General features: G+C 42.2%; 1 protein-coding gene across 10 annotated transcripts in view; it reads right to left on the bottom strand.

Annotated features, from left to right (window-relative positions):
* CLSTN2 (calsyntenin 2) overlaps positions 1 to 24712 on the bottom strand; it is a 595520-nt gene that overhangs the window by 144239 nt on the left and 426569 nt on the right. Inside the window, exon 1 of one of the 10 annotated variants that reach the window (XM_068954009.1) lies at positions 9210 to 9326. The exons of the other annotated variants lie outside the window; for them this stretch is intronic. The gene's annotated coding sequence lies outside the window, so the exon portion shown is untranslated. Of the gene's footprint in view, positions 1 to 9209; positions 9327 to 24712 lie in introns of those variants that run through there. 10 annotated transcript variants of the gene reach the window in all.

Raw genomic sequence — 24712 nt, 5'->3', positions numbered from 1 at the left:
TCAACAAAGGCAGGTAAACTGGTAAAGGTAAACTGAAGTCCCCGAAATAGTATCACCGTGTGCTACCTAGTATCAACACACACTAATAGGTGTGCGGCACTACCTACCGCAGCTGTACAGAGTGAACGATAAACATTACCTGATCACCATAACCTTGAAGTGCACAGAGCTCTTGAAATTTGAGATGAGAATCCTTAAGGCAGTTATGAGAGCTCATCAAGGCTCTGTTCACAGAATCACAGAATCACAGAATCACAGAATCGTTTAGGTTGGAAGGGACCTCTGGAGATCATCTAGTCCAACCTCCCTGCTCAAGCAGGGTCACCTAGAGCATATTGCCCAGGATCACATCCAGACGGGTCTTGAATATCTCCAGGGAAGGAGACTCCACCACCCCTCTGGGCAACCTGTTCCAATGCTCTGTCACCCTCACAGTGAAGAAGTTTTTTCTCAGGTTCAGATGGAACTTCCTGTGGTTCAGTTTCTGCCCATTGCCTCTTGTCCTGTTGCTGGGCACCACGGAGAAGAGGCTGGCCTCATCCTCTTGACACTCCCCCTTCAGATACTTGTACACGTTGATGAGATCCCCTCTCAATCTTCTCTTCTCCAGGCTGAACTGTGATTCTGTGTGATTCTGTGTGATTCTTCAGTAAAGCTGACATTGTTCAATAGGTTTACAGCGTGAAAAGACACATCAAAGATACGGTAGATGGGAATTTAATGTCTGTGCATTAAGTTAAATTAGACTTCTACAAAAGAACATGGAGCATCAAAGAAAAATACTAAAAATGCTCAGGAACCACAGAGGAACTAAAGTTACGCCTTAAAAATGACTTTAGTAAGTATCTCTGACGTTGCTGGGGAAGTACACACTTGGAACTGTCTCGTTTATAAAAAAGAACAAATGAGTCGTTTTAGAGTTGTGCATGTCTTTCCCATTGGAACATATCACTAAGCTTCACCTTCCACATTGATTATTTAAACTTCACATTGAAAATGGTGGCACGAATGCTGCAAGAGGATGATTTCTGGAAGGCACAAACAGGAATTCGGAAGATTGAATGTTGGTAAAATTTAAAAAAAAAAAAAAAAAGCAAGATACTTTACACATACAAATAAAAAGTCTTGTAGGTGGTTTCTTTCCTGATTTAGTTAACTTTGCTTTGAATGAAATAAAGCTACTAACTACACTCGACATACTGTGCATGTGCATAAAATTTATTTCCTTCTAATACAAATGTCTACTAAATGTCTGGAAGAATAGATCAAGGAGAATTCCAAATATAAGAAAAAGACACCTCAGAAGTCTACATTTCTCAAATCTCTGAAGAAGGACTCTTCATTATACATAAAAGAAGCATTCACATGGCTAGACAAGATGATCCTCAGGAGTTCTGGTATGCTTATGGCTAATTCTGTTCAATGACCCAAATCAGCTGCAGTATGAACAAACCTGTTTTCCTTCTCTGAAATACTGCTGGTAAATGTAGCACTACTGAGAAATAATTAGCATTTGTGACAGTCAGTTTTAGAACCATTATAGTGCGTGAACATGCAGCTCACATCTAATAAAACCTCTAGGATCTGACAAGGATCTGGCAACAGCTAGATCTACAAACATTTATCTTCAACTGAAAAGTAGTACTTAATATGATCCTAGTAGCCAGAACAGAACCATTTTTCCTGAGGCATACTTGTGTAGCCACCTATACCTGCCCTGCTGTAAAGCTATTACCTTCTATTTTCTTGTAGCCCACATCTACATTTAAGGACAGGAATCCCAAGAGTGCCATTTAAAGGCAATATGCCCATGAACACATTTGAATATCTGAGCATTTATTCTCCACTTGAATTTTTAGTCTGTCTTTTGTCCAAATTAACAAAAAACGCACAGATGCTGTCTTCTTTCCAAATGTCATCATGAAACCAGCCTGCTTTTACAGGGAATTTCCCACTGCTGCGCAATTCTAAGGATCTGCTTTTACTTGCAGAATGTCCATAATGCAGGTGGTCCAAACCACCCAGGGAAAAATAAAGGGCTGTGCTATGAGAATTTCTGTGGAAGCTTGTCTCTTATACGCACTTTCTGCGCGGGAAGATTCATGCCTCTGCCAACCTCAATGTACTGTCATAATCAAACTCAAGATGGTCCATTCTTTCAATGCACAAAAGATCACAACAAAAAAATTCTGAACCCAATTAAAGGTTAAAGTTCAATGTGAACTTTGTTAAACTCAAACCCCAGCCTTTTCAATTAAACACATTTCTACAGCAAAATTCACGTTCAACTATTGAAAAATTAAATAAACCAAGTTAAAAGCTAAAATGCTGAAGCCTGGAACCAGCTGTGGATGTCCCTGATTTCTCAATGTGTATGAGATGTTCTTAATGGTCTCATTTCTAATTGCTCTTCTATGTTTTGATCAGAGCATTAAAAAATGCCAAAAAATACTTTCGATTTTGAATTTCTGAACAAACCTTGAGATCATTTAAAATTTATCTACAGTAATTGGTAGAGGTCACTCAACACAAAGCACACGGTACTTCCTCTTGTGATCATACAGATTGGAAAAAATACTTTTCCATGGCATTTCCCATTCCTCATCTAGCATTTGTTCAATAAGGTCAGCAGCAAGCTGGAAGCCAGAGCTTTCAGGGACCAGCGTGGGAGAAGGCCCGTGAAAATGGGCATAACCAACAGCAAAAGGATTTCTGAGGAAGCGAACAACGGGGAAAATCCCTATTACATTGTAGTGTGCAATGAACTGTGCCAGACACAACGTGTTTCAGGCTAAGAAGCAAAAAGTTCAGCGCTCTACGAACTGCGCCATGTGTATGCATAAGTAGACTACTTTCTATACCTCAGATTGATAACTTTATCAAGCAGTTTTCAAAAATCTTTGGATAAGAGCAGTAAAACACTCTTAAAGAAAATACGTATATGCACAGTCGCTTCTACTACTCTGTTTGAACAGTTGAGCAGAGACAGTATATTCTGACCCCACAAACAGTCTTCATAAACCACAGGCAGCAGATTATAAAAGAAACAGATTGGCCATACAACCATTGCTACGGATACAGTGACAGCTAAGAAAGCAGAAAACAACAGAAAAACACAGATAAGAGTGGAAAACAACAGGGTAACTTGTCCCTATACCGTCATCCATTTCTGGCAGTTGCATCGCTGAAGCACTAAAACTGCAGGGTGTTTAAAATTTCCTATTTGTAGAGTGGAACTGATTTAATAAAAAATGAAATAAAAGGTTGGAACATGCCAGATATTAGCAGCTACAGAAGTTACCCCATCTACTGGCTCCGTTCACACTTTAGAGAGCTTAGTTCAAAAGTTTTGCTACCTCGAATCAATTGTAAGACTTTCATCTTTTAGTGCTCTCCAGAGACTTCTGCAAAGATAAAAATTGTCTTAATTCTTTGGAAGGAATCACAGCAGGTAATATCTAATCATTTTATAAAAAACCAGAAGCTTATACATATATATACACCAGACTGTCATTACTGTAATTGTTTCACACTGCTCCCTCCCATGACCTCCAAAGCATCGCGCGTACGAGAGAATAAAATGAGGATCAACTTAACGACAGGCAAAGAGCTCAAAAAACCCACTAATTCACAATGGTAACGGATCTCTACATGGCCCTTCGCTCCCACTTCAACGCGAGGGGAGCAGAGTGCTCTGCAGAAAGCAGTACAGGTATGTATCCAGTGGCACTATCGCAGTATTAGCCTCAGCATCGCTAGTTCTCCTCACATCTCCTGCTGAAATCCAAGGAGAGAGGTAGGCCTTCCGAGTCTCCTATGAGCGGGCTCATTAAGTGTCCTTTCAACACAAATACTTTCATCTCCGACCGTATTAGTAATGCATGGAATCCAAATAACAATCAAACTAAATCCTGCTGACTTCTATGTGGGGGGTGGGGAGCAAAGGGGAGGGAAGGTGCTGGGAAGGGCGAAGAAGGCACAATGTATATTATTATGCTGGACCTGGCATTACACTAAACCTCCCAGTAGTCATGTCGATGAAAAAGAACAGAACGGCCAGGGTTGGAAGGGACCTCTGGAGATCATCTAGTCCAACCCTCCTGCTCAAGCAGGGTCATCTAGAGCGCATTGCCTAGGATCGCGTCCAGGCGCGATTTGAATATCTCCGGGGAAGGAGACTCCACCACCTCTCTGGGCGACCTGTTCCAGTGCTCTGTCACCCTCACAGGAAAGAGGTTTCTCCTCAGGTTCAGATGGAACTTCCTGGGTTTCGGTTTGTGCCTGTTGCCTCTTGTCCTGTCACTGGGCACCACGGAGAAGAGTCTGGCCCCGTCCTCTTGACACCCCCCCTTCAGATACTTGCACCCACTGATCAGATCCCCTCTCAGTCTTCTCTTCTCCAGGCTGAACAGGCCCAGCTCTTGCAGTCTTTCTTCCTAGGAGAGGTGCTCCAGCCCTCTAATCATCTTGGTAGCCCTCCGCTGGACTTTCTCCAGGAGTGCCATGTCTCTCTTGGACTGGGGAGCCCAGAACTGGACACAGTACTCCAGATGAGGCCTCACCAGGGCTGAGGAGAGGGGCAGGATCACCTCCCTCGACCTGCTGGCAACACTCTGCCTCATGCAGCCCCAGGATACCATTGGCCCTCGTGGCCTCAAGGGCACATTGCTGGCTCATGCTTAACTTGTCCACCAGCACTCCCAGGTCCTTCTCTGCAGAGCTACTTTCCAACAGGTCAACCCCCGGCCTGTACTGCTGCCTGGGGTTATTCCTCCCCAGGGGCAGGACCTTGCACTTGCCTTTGTGGAACTTCCGGAGGTTCCTCTCCGCCCAGCTCTCCAGCCTGTCCAGGTCCCTCTGAGTGGCAGCACAGTCTTCTGGTGTGTCAGCCTCTCCCTCCAGTTTAGTATCACCAGCAAAGCTTGCTGAGGGTGCACTCTGTCCCTTCCTCCAGGTCATCAATGAACATGACTGGACTGAACAAGACTGGACCCAGGACTGACCCCTGGGGGACACCACTAGCCACAGGCCTCCAACTCGACTCTGCGCCATTCACCACAACCCTCTGAGCTCGACCATCCAGCCAGTTCTCAATTCACCTCACCGTCCGCTCATCTAGCCCACGCTTCCTGAGTTTACCTAGGAGGATGTGATGGGAGACAGTGTCAAAAGCCTTGCTGAAGTCCGGGGAGACAACATCCACTGCTCTCCCCTCGTCTACCTAGCCAGTCATTCCGTCATAGAAGGCTATCAGGTTGGTCAAGCATGATTTCCCTTTGGTGAATCCATGCTGACTACTCCGGATCACCTTCTTGCCCTCCAGATGCTTAGTGAGGACCTCCAGGAGGAGCTGTTCCATCACCTTTCCAGGGATGGAGGGGAGGCTGACAGGCCTGTAGTTTCCTGGCTCCTCCTCCTTGCCCTTTTTGAAGACTGGCGTGACATTGGCTTTCTTCCAGTCCTCAGGCACCTCTCCTGTTTTCCGTGACCTTTCCAAGATGATGGAGAGTGGCCTAGCGATAACATCCGCCCGCTCCCTCCGCACTCGGGGGTGCATCCCATCGGGGCCCATGGATTTGTGGATGTCAAGTTTGGACAAAAGATCTCTGACCTGATCCTCCTCCACCAAGGGAGAGTCTTCCTTTCTCCGGACTTCCCCTCTTGTCTCCAAGGTCTGGAATTCCTCAGGACTGGCCTTAGCAGTGAAGACGGAAGCAAAGGCGGCATTCAGCAACTCTGCCTTCTCTATATCCTTTGTTACCAGGGCACCTGCCCCATTCAGCAGCGGGCCCACATTTTCCCTAGTCCTGCTTTTGCTGTTGATGTATTTGAAGAAGCCCTTCTTGTTGTCCTTGACATCCCTTGCCAGATTTAATTCCAAGTGGGCCTTAGCCTTCCTTGTCGCATCCCTGCACGCTCTGACAACGTCCCTGTATTCCTCCCAAGTGGCTCTGTCCCCTTTTCCACATTCTGTACACTTCCTTCTTCTGCTGGAGTTTGGCCAGGAGTTCCTTGCTCATCCAGGCAGGTCTCCTGCCCACTTTGCTCGACTTCTTCCTCAGAGGGATGCACCAATCTTGAGCCTGGAGGAGGTGACGCCTGAATATTAACCAGCTTTCTTGGACCCCTCTTCCTTCTAGGGCCCTACCCCACGAGATTCCCCTAAGTAGGTTCCTGAAGAGAGCAAAGTTAGTGCTCCTCAAGTCCAGGGCTGAGATGCTACTCATTGCCCTGCTCCCTCCTCGTAGGATCCACCATCTCATGGTCACTGCAGCCAAGGCTGCCCCCAACCTTCCCATCTCCAACTAGACCTTCTTTGTTCGTTAGGATAAGGTCTAGCACAGCACACCTCTCCTCGTTGGCGTCTCCACCACCTGGGTGAAGAAATTATCATCAATCCTCTGCAGGAACCTCCTTGACTGTTTGTGCCTAGCTGTGCTGTCTTCCCAACAGATGTCAGGGTGGTTGAAGTCACCAATGAGAACCAAGGCCCGCGATCGTGAGGCTACTTCCAGCTTCGACGACTTCTTCCTGATCACGTGGCCTGGAGTAAACCCCCACCACCGTGTCACCTACCCTGTGTTAGCCTACCCTTCAATCCTTACCCATAAGCTCTCAACTTGCTCTTCATCCACCCCGAGGCAGAGCTCCACACATTCTAGTTGCTCCCTCGCATAAAAGGCGACTCCACCACCTCGCCCTCCTGGCCCGTCTTTCCTAAAAAGCACATAGCCATCCATGACAGCCTTCCAGTCATGTGAGCTAGCCCACCATGTCTCTGTGACTGCAGTGAGATCACGGCCCTGTGACCGCACACGGACCTCTAATTCTTCCTGCTTATTCCCCATGCTGCATGCGTTGGTGTACAGGCGCTTCAGAGAGCCAATCGAGCATGTAGTTTCTCAGGACAGATGCAAGAGGATCCTCCATAGTCACGTCCCATGTGCACTTCCCTAGCTGCTTGCACCCGCTGGAGACATCGGGACTTGAGTGGCACTTTGCTGACTACCCTCTCTCTATAACTCTCCCCCTTCCCCTATCTTTCCTCGTTTAAAGCCTGCCTTAGCAGGCTGGCCAATCTGTTGGCAAAGACGCGCGTGCCCCGCTTAGTGAGGTGGATCCCATCTCTCCTCATCAGCTGTCGATCTTCAAACAGGGTCCCATGGCCACAGAAATCAAAACTCTGTTGCCAACACCAGCGGCATAGCCAGCTGTTAACTTGGAAAATCCGTCTACTCCTCCTCCCGTCCTCCCCGCTCACTGGCAGGACTGAAGAGAAAATGACCTGGGCTCCCAGACCTTTGATCACCATCCCCAGAGCTCTGAAATTCTGTTTGATAGTAATCACGTTTTTCTTTTTAATATATACTTTAAAATCACAGACAACCTGTTGCAGCATTTTCTGTAAATAAGGTATGCTACACTGTCAATAGAGAAAAAGCATCCTTGTTCGTCCAACGTAGTTACAATACTGAAAGGTTCAACAATGATCTATAGATCACTGTTCTACTGCAAAGATGATATATTAAAAAGATAAATTTTAAACATGTATTAAAATAAGAGCATGACTATGACCTTATAAAAGCCTCCTATTGATAGAGAAGGTTCACAAAATAATTTGGAATCTGAAAATCAAGACTGGACTACTTCCATTTATCTTTCTTTAGTAGCAAAATTACCAAGCCTGCAGGAACAGATCACAGCTATTTTGGACAGGAATGAAAAGTTACACAGACAAGCACTGTTTTGGGAGGTTTGAATTTCTGCCCAGCGCTGTCACGTGCCACACTGCGATACTAAGCTACACATCACTATTTCAGGACTCTGTATCACGCTATATTATATTGTAAGGACATAATCTCAAAAAATTTACTGAAGCCACACTGGCTTCTTCATATAGCGAGGATCACCACCCTCCAGGTTAGGGAGAAAAGGGACAGTCCAGTACTCCCACAGTACTCAGAAAAGGGAAGAGTATCTTTCGCACTCCGCTCTGCATTGGGAGACAGAATCAGAGGAAGGTGCTGGGAGCACAAGGTTATCTTGTAGTTAGTACTCTACTTCCAATTTGCCTTAGATTGAGAGGCAAAGTGCAACAACAAATTGCGTTACTGGACGCCCAGCCTGGTTCCACAAACTCTTCATGTAGCTCTCTCTCTCGGCTTATAAGGGATTACTGAAGGAGCATCGCCACTACAACTTTTGCTCCCAGCAATGTCTTATAAATAACGAAATAGTCCAAGCAGCACTACACGTATGCCTTAATTACACACCTGAAACATCTCTACTGCATTTTTAAGACTGTGCCAAGTACGAGTCAATGGAAACTGCACAACCTCACTGTAACTTTGCTGTAGAAGACTCTACGTATTTGTATGTATGGCACATCGCACGCTTATTGTATTTAATAATGGGCCCCTAGAGACTGCCAGCACTGCATAGCTTAAGGTCACAGAGTCACAAAAGCTCATAAAACAATTTATACCCACCTTATTCTGGCATATTTTTTTTCCCCCCCACAGTGCAAAAGGAAGCTGTATTTTCTCCACAGAGAAAAGTGGAGACTTGAGGAAGTTATGAGGTGGAGTTTCAGCATCTTCACTTCTTGTTTTCATTTCAGCTGACCTTTAGAGACATTTCCGTGTCAAGTTTTACCACACTTGAAAGAGAGATAATTTTGAGTCCGACTCATCAGTACGTAAAATGGTTTAAATACCATTTTATTAGGAGGAATGGAATTCGTTTCATTACTGTCAAACCGTCTGTGCTGCAATGTGATGATAACATTTTGAATTCTATGGGTTTTCTTTCCCTCAGCAATGTGGAAGAATAATGGAGGGAACAAAAGGGCCACCAAAAGAGTACTTAAGCAATAAACATTCTTCAGAGTCATTGATCCAATAAAAAGTAACAGCTGCTAAAGGACATGACTCACAGTATATTTTATCCCATTTCTTCAATGCAATGAACACTCTGGTTTTAGCATTTTACTTAATTCTCATTCCACGTGATTTTGCTGGTTTCGGATCGGGATTTTTTTTCTGCAAAGCCTTTGAGTGTATTGAATACATTCTGTCGCAATTTAAAAAAAAAAAATACATACATCAACCACTCTGTATAAAGAGCCTCCAAGACAGCCATATAACTTGGTTTCATTATATGCAATTTGTCCTGAACGCTAGAGGAAAAAATGGAGTTTGGCTAATTACCTGCCTATTTTCACCTCCCATGAAATCAGCAGAATACGAGAACGACTCTTAGCTTTCTGCCGGTCTTGGCGCCAATTAGCCTATTCTTCCGAGACGTGTATTAGGTAGAAACGTTCCCTAAAAAAGACAAAAACGTCAAAGGACAAAATTCCTTAAAGGTTGTCCTGGCAACATTTCAGAAAGGGACTGACTTAATATTTTAGAGGGTTTTTTTTTTTTTTGTTTTAGTTTACTACCTTAGTTTCACGTTAACATTTCAGTTCAGATCAGCAGCCTGCTTTTGAAGAGAATTTCCCAGCGGTCCTAGTTTACCAGGCTTTGGCTTGCATCGCAGAGTGGTTTCGGAGCCTGTGAACTAGATCTAGTTCAGACGAAATGAAACCAGAGACACGGAGCAAAACGCATATAATGCATTTCAACTCTTAACAGGCCACAGTCCACAAGAGCAAACCAACCTAAAGTAAAAGCCCTGAAACGCATGGGGAGACATGGACTGCTCAGCATCCACTGCTATGCCCTCCAGATCCACTCGTGCTACTCCATACTACTTGCTAATGTAGACACAGTCACTCTTCTACTCCTCGATTTAGAAAAGCATAATGTGATATACTCAGAGTAGTTTAGGTTCATACCTAATCCTGGCACCACATTCAATACCAAAAGGTCTTGCTGTTTTAAATTATGCGGCATCTACTCAACAGAGGACAGTCAAGAAATAAGTTTCAGTCTGAAAGTGTAAAGTACAGAGGATTTTATCACTGTCCCACCCTATACTCCTCTTTTCGTAGAAGCTCAACTCAAACGTTCGGGATTATAAAACGCAAGGTCCTTTGTTAAGTTGCTCCACAGGAGGCACTACAGTAATCTACCACTATTTTAAATGAAGATTTCTTGAACAGAAAAGCAAGTGTCAAAATCAAGTTCTGTTCCATATTCCACTTACGGTCCCTCAAAATTACTCTGTGGTTTCCTTTGTGTCTTGTCTCACCGTCATTATTTTATAATTTGTTTCCTTTATAGGCAGCAAAAGAACTGCAGTGACTGGAGACTGAGGACTGTCCTACAAGCGTTCACGGCAGGGGTTACAGAACTTCCTCTATTTCAAGCAAGTTATAGGAAGGCAGTAGCACAGGTGATCTGTTTTTCACTAGTGTAATCTCAAAGGATATGAAACCAAACTGTCATTTCAAGAAGAACGGCCTTCAATTTAAAGTCATGAGTTCTTTTTCATCACGATTTACTTTTTGTAGTTTATTACTTTATTTTTAATGAAGACTGACTATGGGGAAAATCACTGCAAATATTGGTCTACTACTAAAACATGTTGGTTGTTAAAACTACGTCATTTCAAAAGCAAAGTTTTTAAATCTGAACGTTGAGAGCATTCACCCTTCTAAACCTAAAATCTAAGGTCTGATGAGGAAGGCTTAGCATTTCTGGACAGTTGTTTGCTGAAGATTTCGTCTTACACGGTACCTTTCCAGGAATGGAATGGGATGGCCCGTAATGTTTTGAACACAAACATGCAGCCTGTCTTTATCACAGGAAAGTCCCTTCTCTGCCCGTCTGTGGCCACTACGGTTCCTGGCAGGCTGGAGGAACGGGGAGGGGAAGATGACTGAAAGCACATAGGCAACAATACATTTTGCCCTACTTTGCTTTGTCCTGCCCCAAAGAGCAGATCAAAGACAGCAGTGTAACTGCTGTAACTGCTGTAGAATATCGCAGAACTACTGAGGCAGAGGGCAGTGTTTACTGTTACAGGAAGACGTGAGGGAAACGGAGAAGAGGTTAATAGGAAATAAATTCTTCATCCTTCAGTCAAACAAAATTTACAGTGGTGTCAATCAGGTCCTGAGTCAGCAAAGCATTCAATCATATAAGTTCATTCAAGTGCTTACACGTTTTGCTGAATCGGGGCCTTCACCTCCGCAGTGAAGAGGACATCCGTCAATCACCGGGGAAGTAAGGGTGAGAAAAGGAACCAATACTGCATGGTCTCCTTGCACGTAAAGAATAACAAAGACTGGTGACTGCTGTACAAGCCCTGAGATTTCACAACATTGCTATCTTTCATAGACTTAGGAGATGCTCCTGGATGTTCATTCCCATTTACACAGGATTTGCTACAGCAGCTCTGGCTTCAGCCAACAGGTAACACTTCTGTCCCCCAACCCTGAGAACATGACTGCTGTTCTGGCTGCCTGTTCTTACTGTCTGCTGCCGGCTTTGCAATCTGAGTCTTTGGGGGACAAATCATACAACGAGCATTATCAGAGAGAGCTTCTCCCTGTTCCTCCGCATCATCTCAGACCAATAACAAAAGCAAAGACTAGCAAAGCAGGAAAAAAAAGAATGAATAGTCATTAGCACACATTCATCCCAACTGTTTGGAAAATAAATTCCTCCATTTTAAGGAAAAACAAAATTTGGAAAGGGAGAGAGAAAGTGAAATGCATCTCGTATCAGAACGAGAACACCACAGATTCATAATGTTCTATAAACAAACGATCACTTATATCAGGGTTTTTTTAACCATCTCTCTGAAAGAAGACTCTTTCCCTAATATATTCTTCCAAATAAAATACCATCAGAATCAAAATGCTTTCACAGTAGAGGGATGAGACTATCCTTACGGTAATTGCTGACAAGTACCTGCTTCGGTAAACACTTTCTGAACCACTCTAACCACGTCACTTCAACCTACTGCATTCTTCCTCCTCCTGTGCTGTCTACGGTCACCATATGATTACAAGGGCAAAGAGAGCATGCCAGGATGAAAGCGGTATTATCACAGGAGAGATGGCATCCAGCGTGACGCTGTTCGCAGAGTAACACTGCTCAGAAGAGAGAACAGCACAACGGTCCTGAAAGGGAATTCACCAGCATCAGCATCCTCACGCGCAATGTCCCAGGGAAGATCAGAGCCGAGCGGCAAAGCCGCGAGGAGAGGGCAGCTGGAAGAGCCTGAGGCAGAAAGGGACAGTCTAACGAGGGGCTGCTTTGCCGGTTGCGGAACAGTGCTGCTGCAGGATTCCTCTCCACCTTCACTAACAAAAGGGTCTTCCACCCATCCTCAGCGTATGGGTTCTATGTAGAAGATGGAAATTCCCCAAACACACGGGCATTCACAGGTATTGCTCCAACAGTTCAAAAATCAACACACCTCCCAAATGGTATTAAAAACCACCGAATCCCATGACCTTTAAATGAGTTCTATGGCCTGCTGTGGTACATCTGATAGGTGAGGAGGAAGAGGCTCGAGGTGGGAAGCTGGCAGGCTCAGCTGCCCGCAGCTCCCTGGCTCATCAACTGAGAATCACAGATTGTGACACATGGTATTACTTATAGTATTACAGAGAACGTGTGCGGCCTGGCCTGGATTAAATAATCAGAGAACAGATTGGTGACTATACTGCATGTACTGCTTCCTTAAATCACCCTCACATTAAGCAGAACAAGTGAGAAGGAAAATGTGCACTGGAATACATGAAAAAACTTCCTGCCAGTTGGCCCTTCATGTCGAAGGGAGTGTTGAGCTCCAGATTTTTGTTGGATATTTTTTACTTTATTACGCCGAACTTGAATTAGTGTAATTGACTTGCAACAGCGAAGGATACTGGAACAACGATTAAAGTGCCCCTATCCAAAATATGTTCCTATCAAAGGAAGGACAGATGGTTTAATAAAAGAAACTATTACACAGCACAAGGACCTTCCACAAAATTGTAACGGTTCTCTTTACTACTGGAATTATTAATTTCCTGGGATGATAGTGATCAATTCTAGTTAAAAAAGATGGCTAGGCTAGGCACTCCTTTCCAATAGAAATATTTTACTTTTTCCCTTGACTAATTCAAAGCCTACTGCAAGACTAAGGCCTGGCCATACTGTTCTAGAAGACTCTTCTCATTTAATATCATAGCTTTAACATCACAACAGAGAAAGCAAGGTGGCTATCCTCACTAGTAACAGATGGAGAAAACGGTCCTGCACTACACTGCTCGTACACTGCTCTGTGCTTTCTCTAGCACAGAGAAAAAAAAAATTTTTTTTTTTAAATAGAGGCTGTGCTGGGTTTTTTTTTTTTCCCCAGAGTTTGATATAAGCCCCGTTCCTGAAAAATCATATTTAGTTCACCAACAATGAGACCTCAATTCAGATGTTTAACAGTTCCAGGTCTTTATTTCCACTTTCACCATCACAGTGGGACACCTTGGGATTTCAGAACTCAAAACAAAATTTTCCTCTTTTTCCACAGTGACCAGGCAAAAGGAGGAACACGGCATAATGGCTGTTCAAACATAGCGTCTCATAGTATCCTATGAAACAGCCTGTTAACTTTCATACAGAGATGAAAAGACTTCATTATGAAATAACTTAGTTTTTAACATTTTATTTTCTTCCTTATCACCTTCCACTTCTTGAAATTTAACTGAAAAAATCTGAATAAAGAGCCTAGGAAATCACTTATGTTTGATGTAAACATAGGAAAGGTATGTTTTCACAGTACTATGAGAAATGAACAATGCCACAAGGCACACAGGGACACATGAATCTGCCTGGAAGCCCAAGAAGCCCTTGAGGTGGCTGCCATGTCAATGACCTGGGAGGAGGTCAATTACCTCCTTGCTCCCTGAACCTAAGAGACCACCTCTCCAACGTCTGCACTGAAACTTTGGGCTGATGTTGTATTTACAGTGTATAAACAGTGTAAGACTGGATCAGTAACTCCTAGATGTCAGTCCCATTTTTCAAACAATAACTCATCTAAGGAAGTAGACTGAAGCGAGGAGCAAAAAAAGGCAGGGTATCTTCGTTCTCATAAAACTCTGTATCCAGCGTTAAGCAGTTTCCACCTTCCTGGCTGCTGAGGTTGTTCTCAGGAATGAAAGAATCCCTTGAAGGCAGAAATACCGTATCACTCACAGTCAAGTCCCCAAAAGACCGTATTTTATCATGCGCACCTGCACAGCAGGTGCAATTACATACATTCCAGCAGACTGACACTATAATTTGCTGACTAACTTTTACATTTTCATCTGTAAAATCTGTATACGCTTGCTAGTATCTATCCTTTTACTAGTAAGTATGGATCCTACTTTCTTTTTGCAGCCTCCGACTATCTGGTGTGTTACTATGAGCTACCTATTGAAGTGGAGCACGCTGTAGGAAGAAATGTTTCTCAACATTTCAGCCTTTCTCCTGCTTTATAAAGGGATGAAACCGAGAGCAAAAGGATGCTGCGGGTGGGAGGCAGGGAACAGATGGGGGAAGAAGGAAAAAAAAAAAACATTCTATTAATCAGAAACATAAATAATTCAGTCTCAAGTTATGCCTCTGCTTGATTTAGAGGAGAAACTTTGAACTCGGCTTCTGGCGTTCGAAATAAATGCTCTCAGCACTGGGCTCAAAGTAATGTTCTTTTTCCCGTATCTTCTTCTGCTGAAGATGTTTTTATTTGGTTTTAATTCTGAGGAAAAAGAGAATGAAATACACACTCTCTAGAGCCCGCTAGTCAGGGGACTTACGTGGGATATGAGAGAGCAAGGTTAAGTTCCCTGTTCAGGTAATTTCATTTTTTAAAAATAAATACATATTAAATTAGGGTATTTAATTGTTTCTACAAAATATAACAAGGGAAGAAAGGGAGAAAAGGCTTACCCTACTGAGTAGGGCACTCGCTTTGGATTTGGGAGACTGAGGTTCCAAGGCCACATCTGAGTACTGAACAACCAAGGGGTCTCCTCAACCCAGGCCTCCCGCCTGCCAGCATCGCATGCTAATCTTTGGGCTAGCATTCACGTCATGACTATCTTTTGACCAGAAAGGACATCTCAGGATCAAAGAAATTTCTCCCATCTGAAGTTCTCTTGAAAGTAAGAACTTCTATTAAAAATGCACTGAATGAACCTGCATCTTTCGAGGGAAAAACTAATCCAGAGCTACTGAATAATTAGATACAGATGGGATTAGACTTTGAACTCACCTCATAGTCTGAAAAACTGAAGACTTCAGTAAACGATATTGATTTACCCCAAGGGAGGAACGAGTTAATTTTTTCCTCTTATTCGGCATACAGAACGCTCCTGCTCTCGCAGGTACTAAAACCTGTTCTGTTTCTACTGCTTTTTCTTTGTTTCAATGTGTAAAAACTCCAGATATGTACAGTACGTACATCCTCATCCATTCTCAACTGATTATCTTATAAAAATATTGAATTACAGTACCCAGTCTTACACCAGGATTGCTTGCTCTAAGATGTTTTTAGAGGAAGTCAAGACAGGCTAATCAAAAAAAAAAAAAAAAAAAACAAACATTTAAGGGTACTATCTATTTCACTAACATAAAGCATTTGGTAAAGAACTGGTAAAAATGCCTTGAGAAAATAAATTATCTAAATCAGAGATAATAAAAATGTATAATAAATATTAGAATAAAATATTCAGAAAGGCCTAATAGTTAAGATCAAGGATAAACAGAGCAGAACTTTCCCCTGGTGGACACTGCCAAGTTACTTGTATTGCAGTCACTCATCAGACCTCCACAAAAACAGAAGGGAACGACGATTCAATTCCCGTCTTTTGGTTTCCTTACATTTATTTTGCCGCTTTCTAAACTGTCATCTTCTCACTTCACGAGACACATCTGTGCTGCACTTCCTTTGTAAATGCAAGAGATGAGAGAGAAAATTATATTATACAAAATATAGCATCATTATAAAATAGAAAAAGAATGTCCAAGTCTGTTAAAGCAAGAAAATAAGAGAAATAAAGTTGGTAGCTATTTATTTTTGTTTTCAGTTTAGAGAGCGAGAGGGAGAGAGAAAGAATATTTTTATATCAAAGTAAATAGTTTTTGAACTACTGTTAGCCCTTGCCTACCACCCTCTGTTGCACAAAAGCACATAAGGAAGAGCACAATAAATGCAGTAACTCAATCTTCCTTTTCTTCCAAAGGAAAACATTTCCCTGCATCGTATCAACAGAGCTCTGTAAACTCAGGAGGAAAAAAGGTGTTGTTTTCCAAATGAGTTAAAAGAGCCTGCAGCTAAAAACAGCATAAAGGAAACTGAACTCTGAGACCTCCACCAGGCTTCTAGGAAGACAAGTTTTCTCTTCTTTCCTTTTTGTCTCTCCCCTATCTAGTTTTAAAGATAAGCAAAGTCTTATTACAAGATGCTAAATCTCAGATTTACAACTCCGATCAGACACTGTAATACTGTCGTCTAATCTGTATCTAATACACAACTAAAGGGAAAAGCAAGATTACAAGGAAGGACGGGCCACCAATATCAATTTCTTAGTAGAAACTGCACAAAAATAGAAAGAATCAAAGGAGGACTCAGGTCAAAATATAACTTGTGGTTCAACAAAAGCAGTTTTACAGATCCAGCATAAGGAACTTGTACTGATAGGTACATCAAGCAGGAGAATATGTGGATGTTTACAGGTGATGCTGTCGGACATGACGGCAGGTAGATTACACCCCGGCAAAAGGGAAAGTCATAAACAGTCATTCAAGAAGGCAGCGGCTGCAGAGGAGTCACTTGAACTATCAAATAATCACCACCAGTAACTACAGAATGCAGTTGGCTGCAATTCCTTAGAAATTGCAAATGCCTAAAACCAGCAATCACGTAACAAAACGTCAGCTACAAACTTACTTAGACCATCAGCTAGAAATAAGCAACAGAAAGGAAATATACCGGTTACAGCCGTTTAAGACGGTGAAAGTTAATAGGCTTCAGGAGACACCTGCAAAAATACTGATCTAGAAGAATATATGCTTCTTTAAGGGTACTAATTAGAAAGGTAAGAAGTTTCTTCCACAATAACTCAAGAATAGCCTTTGAAACTGGAGGGAGAAGAGGACAGGTTCCTTCACTATTTTCAAGCTGCTTTTGCCCCAGGCATCCTATAATCGTACTGCTTATTTTTACGACAAGTATTTTCAGTTAGTATGATGACAACTCAGCACTGCCCGTTTTTATTTAAGATCAAGAGAAAGCGCAGAAATTAAATTCACTCTAGTGGACCACAGTACATGTATTAATTCTATATTATAACGCCACGTGAATCAATGGGTTCCGTGAACTTCGTAAGTAAATGCTGTCACTGCTAGAACGAGATGTCTGTCTAAGCACTGATGTTCAAATTATTTCATTAAAATCACTTTTGTCACAGCCATTATGACTCTTCAATAACTACACTTAATAACATCCAGTTTACTCAGTCTTCAAAAACAGAGAAAACCGTGCCTGAAACTAGTGACCATGTTTAAGTCCAACATAGCTCCGTCACAGTTGGTCTACCCTGCCCCTTGCTGGGAATCACGTTTGAGTGGCATCAATGTAAGCCTTCATATCTGAATTGGACTTTTGTTTTTGTTTTCGTCAATTCCTGAAGTGCAAGCAACAGGTATCTTCCTACCCACAGTTGCCCTTCTAAAACTATGCGGTCTTCTCTATTTTTCTGTTCATGTTCCTTCAGTCTTTGAGCCCATAAACAACAAAAAGCGGCATATACTGCCAGGCATAAAACTCTAGCTCCTCTGAAGTCACTAGGACAACTCGGACGAAAACATCAGCGCTCATCTTTCAGGACCCTGATGCCACCCTTCTCTTCCCTCACCAAGGAGGATTAAGTCACCACAGGTTTAGGACCAACCTCACAGTCTGCCTGTTGCTAACAAGACACTTCTTAAAGACTAGCGCCGTCAAAACCGCCACCAGCCAATTTACATTATTAGTAGAGACCCTTCCAAGCCTCTGTCACCCCTGCTCCGATGCCTCGAAAGGCCACAGAAAAGTGAAACCCCTAGACTGCAACCAGCCTATCAGCTGGGCAAACACCTTGCGCTAAATGAAACTCCTAGGGACGCCCTCAGTCAGAAACAAAAAACAAGTAGAGCCAAAAGATGAAACCCTAAAGCTCTTATTACCGAAAGTAGATTAAGAGAAAATAAAGTGGCAGACAAACTGATGTGTTCTATGCTAGCCACCTATTATAACACCTGTAACAGGACCCTACAATTGAAGAGAACTGTCTTCAAAATTGCTTTTAGGCTTACATGTTGGAATGAAGATAAGTCAGAGAATCTACATTTTCTTCTGATATCATCTACTAGAAAATTGTTTAGCAAAAATTGCTCATTAATTAAGACTTTATAAAGCAGAATTATAATCATACCAAATGAGAGTCCAAATGAAGATAAAGCTTATCGACCCAGATTAATGAGACCTCAAAAAAAAAAAAAAAAAAAAAAGAGAGAAGTGTTAGTACAGTGGAACAAGACCCTATTATGTACCATAATTAGATGTCAGCGCCTATTTTGTCAGCTGACATCCTAATTTTAATTTGTAGGGCAAAATATATTATACACGGGGACATTTAGATTGATGTTATGCAGTTTAACAGTGCATTGTCATAAGCAGCGGATCTGAAAATTAACCTCTTTTGACAGGCTATTATTTAGGAGCTTGATTCTGCAACTACCAGCGAACCCGGTTTGGTTGCAGCTGCAATATGGACGGGGGGGGACTGCTCGGCAGCTTGGCTGCCGCACGCCCAGAGGTGGGAACACCTTAGAAAACTAACCCAACTGCCCCAGGAGAGGTCCAGACACTTCGGTGACCTCCTTGACTTTACTTTGTGTGGACGACAAACGCGCAGAGTTATACAAAACCAAGTGACAGCAATTCTTTGTGTGCTTGTAGGCTCAAACCCTACAAATGCAACAGCCTCAAGTCAGGACGCTTCCGGGTTGCTGCTGATAACCATGTGCTGTCGAAGAGAGAAACATCCATCCAGTCACCCCAAAACACAGTGTTCCTCTGTTAATTAGAGGAAGCATGTCAACTGACTAAATATTACTGGCATCCATTCATTTCGCAAAAGATCATGTTCCACTGCACCAATACCACTTAAACGCTAAGGCAATTAATTCCTACTTGTACAAAACGGAGATCAGTCAATAAAATCCATCACACAAGTGAAAAGTCTCAAAATATGGTTCTTCAGTACATGCGAAACGTGAAGCCAACCACAAAATTCAGGAAAACGGCTGCACTTCAAAAACGATAGGCCAAGCGAATAGGAGACAGTAAGAAGCAAATGATTTGACAAGTACATGTATATCTAACCCTAGTCAATGTTTAACACTGGACATGCATTCACACAAATCACAGGCCTGCACTTGAAGATACTGATAAACATAACATTTCCTAAGCTCAGTATCATCATGCAGCTATTACAAAAAATAAGACGACGGCATTCTATTAAAGCCAAGTCATTCCGAAGACTAGCTGGACAATCCAAAAGCCCCTTTTGAAGTTCTCGGCTTGCCAAATTCAACAAAAGTCTCTGTCGCTGAAAAATAAGCACTGTCTTTAAATAATAGCCACTGAGCAGAATTTGAGCTTGTATAGGACAGTCTAATGATGAGGAGAACATATTTGACTTGAAAGAGCTTAATTCGAACAGGTGTCTGAGATTTTACTTCAACATTTCAGTTAAAGTACGAGCATGCAAGCAAATCGGTAATTATAAGTTATGCATAGACATTTGTTAAAAATACATGCTTGAGATCTCTATTCTATTGAGTTTTGCTTGATTTTTGTGTTTCAGACGTCAGTATCAAGTGGATATAATCATCAACTGAATGCTTTTACACCTCACAGGGAAAAGAAAAAAAAAAAACCACACCAGTCTCTTTGCTGCTAGGAATTAAGACCCCAATTAGACAATGAGATTTAGGAGAGCACAGGTCAGAATATGATTTCAACCACTCATGATAAATGCCCTATGAATCTTAACAAACCCAGTGTAAAACCTACAAAAGTGATTTTATTGGAACTTTTATAGAGAGAAGCTTTTACATATTACACTGCACTGAAAGGAAGATGGACATAAGAAAAACTACCTTTTTCGAAGCAGGGAGATTACTGTACACCCAAGGACCCTGGCTTTGAACGTTCTCCAACTTAAGAACATCTGCAGTGAGATTTATGGGTAGTTTTCATGAATACTTCCACAGAGACCAGAAGCCAAAGAAACTGGGCACGGACAAACCAGTTGAATACAGCACTGTGAGTGAATTAGCTTACCTGGAGTGATATTTCTAACTAAAGAAAATGGTAAAAGGAATACTTCTCCTAGCTAAGGGTAATTACTTTTGGTCTATCCAAATTCGGTGTATTTTCTCAGATAGGGCCTTGTGACAGTCGTTTGTACACCATTTTCTTTCATTAAAAACTCAAAAAAGATCAAAAGCATTTTTACATTCGAAAGTAAGCTTTCCTTTGAGCAGAAACTAGAGAGATCCAATTTTTAAAACAAAAATCAAGGTGAGAGAGCATAAAAATAAAATGGGGTTATTAAACACATCTCCCTCCTTGTTCAGTATCTGTTTTTTCAGGCTTGCGCTGAAGTCCAGCAACCCAGCAGCAGGTTCCTGAAGCGCCGCAAACTCTGCGAAATTACTTCTGGATCTACAGAAAATACCTTTCTTCCCTTCACCTCAGAGGACTGACCACATTTCTGCTCCCCACTCTTCACTGCAGCAGGCTGCCTACCGGTTTCCCCAAAGGGAGAGGGGAGAGACCCTTGCTACTTAGTTAAAACAGAACACTCTCAGTACTTGCACCAGAAGCCCGCCAAGTGCAAACTCCCTCTGACAACAGGATGCGCTGGCAACTAGCAGCACCATCCCGGCAACAGCAGGGCAAAGACGGGTTAAAAAGGCATCATGAGAATGTCCGGAGGTAAAGGCACCTACGAAGGGGATACATTCTGAAACAGGTTTTTCAGACTTCAAAGTCTCCTACTTTACAACGTCCTGAGCCATATACGGTGCTTAAACATGGGAAAACATATAATACCGAATAAATGGAAAAGTGCTTGTGCTGCACGCAAAATTACATTTCCTTGCTAACTCTGCAATGACGGAAATTTTAAAGTAGCAGACTCATGATTCTTAGTTATCAGGAATTCCTTTGAATTATACTGATCCTCTGAGGATGAAGGTGTGAAGGACAGCTATGGGAAGCTGGTTATTCAAGGAATCAGCTCCTCTTGTTAAATTTTATCTACTTGAGAAATGAAAGGTTCAGTTTACCTGATGCTTTAAAACACTGACGTTGACTTACACCATCAGATTTATATGCGCAGATATGAGTTTAAGAAACTTTGTTTAATTTGGATGCAAACACATAAAAAATTCATTTAAAAACTACAACTTTGAATTGACAAACTGTCCCAAAATATATTACTGTGGTCAAGAAGAAATCAAAAGATTGTTTAAGGCTAAAGACCCTACAGACTGTGCTCATTAGAGCTTCGTGAAGGCACTGAAATTACAAACTGGTTTGCTCCGGTTAATGAAAAATTTATTTGATCACATTAATGATAAAATGTCTTCATACGAGTATTAGGTATCCTGCTCAAACACCCACTGATGCGATTCCATGAAACGTCCAGGCCTCATTCAGCATCCACTAAAAATGATTCTGAGCCACAAACCTTAAATGGATTTCCAAACACCCCCACCATAAGACCCCCTCATAGAAAGGATACTTACAAAAACAACTTTATAAAATAAATCTAAACCCAGGACCTCACAAATTAACAATATAGGACTGTGGACCTTTCTCTACAGCCCAAGACTCACCACACTGGAAGACCCTGACAAGACCCCTCCTCTGGGAGGAGGGTACAGACTAAAGCACTAACTTCCCAAGAAACGCAACGCAACACGACACAACACAAAACAAACCCTATGACTAATGCAGGCAGTCAGCCCAGAGGCTTTTCAGCAGGCAGTACTCCATGCTCATAAACACGGGATTAACCACCTTGCTCCTATGGCTTCCAGCTATACGTTCTCAGCCATCTCTGGGAAAAAAAAAAACAAAAAAACCCCACCACCACCACACACAAAGACACCCACATAAAACACTCCATTTCCCTAGGCTCCCTGGATGGCACTGACCCCTGCAAACACACCTGGGGCTGTGGCAAGAGCAATGCAGCCTCGGCAGGTGGCCGCTCACTCGGTTCCGTGCTCTCAAGCTCCCTCTGCACAAACAGCAAAGCTTCATCTTGACCATTTACTCCGACTGCTCTGGAGAATGAGGACCATCATGGATGCGCGAGCAGGACTCCATCTCCAATACCCAGCAGACTACCCAGCAGTTTCAGTTCCAAAAACGTTTCATTGGCATGCACCAGAATGAACAGTTTGATTTACATCTCAAGTCCAGTTTGCAGCATTGACAAAACAACAACAATAATGAGAAATGCCAAAATGCTTTACTTGTAAATTAAATGAGTGTATCCCAGAGGCACTTGTCTGCAACCAACTTAGAATACTACAATGCTCCACACTCAGTTTCAGGTTACTTCACCTTTTTTCATAAAAAACAGGATTTCTTACCCACAAGACATTTGTTATACTTACGTGGTACGCAGAAATCAAAAGCAGAGGATTGATCTACGCTGATGTTTTTCACAGGCTATTTCTGCCCATGCAAGAGAAGAGCTCAAGTCAAACAGAGTTAAATCATCCTTTCAAACATAAAAAGAACGTTCGTGATATTATCTGATACTAAATCACAGAATGAGACTATTTACTGTGCATGGTAAGAACTGACGATGGGACATGCCCCGCGATATAGTTCTGTTTTGGAACCTAACCTCAAGTCAGAAGGGTGGAAGAAAAAAATGGAAGAACGTGCTTCTAATTTTATACACACGCAAGGAATTTAAGGAAGAGACAGAAGCAATGAAAACAAAGCAGACGAACTTTTCAGTTTGCGTGGAAGAATGCAGATCAGCTTCTGGCTTACCACGCAACCTAAACTTTGCTCACGCTCCGATTCTTAAAAACTAATATATAAAAACGGTCCACCAGTCCGTGCAGGACTTTAACAGTACCCGAACACTCTTCCATCAATTCAACTGCGGAGGCAGTAACCTCAGGCCAAAGGGCAATAAAGAACATCCAAACAGCAATATATTTTATACTCATTGTCTCTGTAGTCTGATCCAGAAACAGGGACTGTATTTCATCCAAACACTCTACCTTCCGGGGTTTTAGGAGGAGCAAGCTGCTCTGCCTCTTTCCCTTCCAAATAACCAGAACGAGAGGTCTTTCATTTGTCCCTCTAGATTGTGGCAATATTTCTTCTACCTCGCAAAGTTTTCCAAGGCCCAGCTGTCTTTCTCTGCTATTGCAATCTCAGCCATTCACGAGGGTGCCAAGACAGAGAGATTCCTCATCTCTTTCTCATCTTACGGCTCAGGCGTTCATATTCCTAACAGATTCATGTAATGCTATAGCTGCTCCATACACATTAACTATAATCCTCCGGTATGGGTAGGAGAATACAGATTTTAAAAAGCTATAACGCAAATTGTCTCGGCACACAGTAACAGTAAAGAAAACCACTTTCATCGCTTTGGAACGCTCTTTTGTATCATTATGAGACTTACTTTATTATGTTAATGTTCTGCACTGAAGCGCTAATCCATCAAAGATCTCTAGCGTGATACTGCAAGGAATAAACAATTAGCTATCAGCCAGAAACATTAAGATACGAGGCAAAAATGAGACGTTCTGGGAAAACACTCCCCCAAAAAAGAACCCTTAACATTGATTCAAAAAGCAGAAATGAGAGGTTTTTCTCCAGTCTCCCATAAAATAGAATTTGGCCCATTTAGAAACATACCGGAAGGGAGGGGGGAAAAAAAACAAACACGCTCTAAGGGTTAAATATTAGAGTTTCTGTTGTTATGTATTTTATGCAATATCTCAGTATTTCAACATTGATTAGAGCAGTCAAGACAGCACAGAATATAAGGCTCTAAATGGAAAGGCAGCACAGTTAGTAAGGAAGGATTTGGGGGACTATGAGATTTTTAGTCCCCAAACTCCTTAAACAAAGAAAAGAAAAAAAAGTCATCAACTTGTTTGTGATTTACTTTGCTTCTTTCTCCAAACTCTTTTTGGGGACTAATATTTTAGGCTATTTCCTAGCAGCCTAATCTGGAAATAGAATTGAGTACAACAATAAACTAGGAAGGAAACAGACTTTCTTGTTTGGAAGTTTGCACCACAATGTCTCAAAAAGCTGCCTAGGAGAAAAACGTTGCAGAAGCATTAGCTTCTTTTTGTTGGTGGTGTTTCTTTATTTAATTGTTATTGTTTATTTAATTGTTGGTTTCTTTAGGCTGAAAAAAAAACCGTAGAAGAACACTTGCCATAATTAGGGTATCACATGATTTGAAACCACTGTATACTATGTGTACGGAAACTACTTAATTTTGCCACCAGCTGCTGTCACCACCACTGGAAGAGTGGGTACGTGCTTATGAGCAGTTTAATTGAATAAAGACTGGTTTAGAGGAGCAAAAGAAACGGTGAATAATTTTCATTTAATTCACTTGGGTTTCAACTTGTTTTCTGCTTCCTTGATACTAATGAAAAGAAATCCAATTTGTTCT

Source organism: Struthio camelus, chromosome 9 (genome assembly GCF_040807025.1).
Source record: "Struthio camelus isolate bStrCam1 chromosome 9, bStrCam1.hap1, whole genome shotgun sequence".
NCBI lineage: Eukaryota > Metazoa > Chordata > Aves > Struthioniformes > Struthionidae > Struthio > Struthio camelus.
This window is presented reverse-complemented; position numbering and strand designations above follow the sequence as displayed.